This window comes from Oratosquilla oratoria, chromosome 12 (genome assembly GCF_046742065.1).
Source record: "Oratosquilla oratoria isolate Oo_2021 chromosome 12, ASM4674206v1, whole genome shotgun sequence".
In the NCBI taxonomy this organism is placed as follows: Eukaryota; Metazoa; Arthropoda; class Malacostraca; order Stomatopoda; family Squillidae; genus Oratosquilla; species Oratosquilla oratoria.
The window spans coordinates 24,049,989-24,051,364 of record NC_134788.1 but is presented as its reverse complement, the minus strand read 5'-3'; positions in this window follow the sequence as shown (position 1 = coordinate 24,051,364).

The following is a 1,376-nucleotide window of genomic DNA, read 5'->3' as shown; positions in this document are numbered from 1 at the left end:
TGAAGAGAGAAATAGAGAGATGGGTAAGGGAAGAAAGGGAGAGAGAGAAGGAGAGAAAAGGTGAAAGAGAGTGAGAGAATTAGAGAGAGGGGGAGGGAAGAAAGGGGGGGGGCAACAAACTCCCCCCCCCATGGAAATTTAACTTCCAGAAAATATTAAATAAAAAAAATGTATGTCTGTGTATACACACACAATATATACATATATATATATATATATATATATATATATACACACACACACAAGTACCTTCAAAATGTCAAAATTTAATCACAGTAAATAACAGTATCTACTTATGTTCAATAACAATATTTGTGATAAGTCTGTAATACATTTCTGATCAATTCCCATGTGAACAAAATTGACCCAATAAGTATTTCGTTATAACAAATTTCTTTAAAATATGATATATAATAATTTAATTATATATAATTTATATTCAGTTACCCTCATTGAATATTCGTGTATATATATATATATATATATATATATGTGTATACATATGTATATATATACAGTGTATACACACACATAGACATATATATATATATATATTCTATTGTTGTACTTTGATTAAATCAATTTGGTTAAAATCACTCAATATTAACCAGGACAAAGATATTAACATGTTAACTTATGACGTCATCCAGTGAGATCCTTTAAGATGTGTGTATACACACACACACGATTCGATGGTGCGGTTGGTAAAATTCCCGGCAGCCACTACGTCGGTCCGGGTTCGAATCCCACCCAGGGCTGAAATAATTTTAGTATCGCTGAGCTGCGAGTTGTTACTCCAACTCTCTTGGGCGGGGGAGTTGGGTGTGTGTGCGTGCGTGTAAGGTCACAGCATTACTCATAGGTCGGTCTTATATATATATATATGAGCCTTGAGCTCTCTTCCGGGAGGCAAATAGCTGACGATCACGAGTCTAACACGTGATCCAAGACTATAGGTGAATCACATACACGGGAGAGACCATCAGGGCAGGATGTGGCTCTCTCTCTCTCTCTCTCTCAGTCCATGGAAGATTTAGGTTCTGTGAGGGAAGAAGAGGAAGATGAAGAAGGAGAAGGAGGAGGAGGAGGAGAAGAAGAAGATAAAGAAGGAGTGGAATGAGGAGAAGGAGACTAAGAAGAAGAAGAAGAAGAAGGAAAAGAAGAAAAAGGGGAAGACGAAGAAGAAGGGGAAGCAGGAGAAGAGGAAGAAGAAGGGGAATGAGGAGAAGGAGGAGGAGAAGAAGGAGGAGAGGAAGGAGAGAAAGGAGTAGAAGAAGAAGAAGAAGATGAAGAAGAAAGAAAAGGAGGAGGAAAGGAAGGAGAAGAAGAAGAAGGGGACAAAGAAAAAAGGGAAAGAGGAGAAGAAGAAGAAGAAA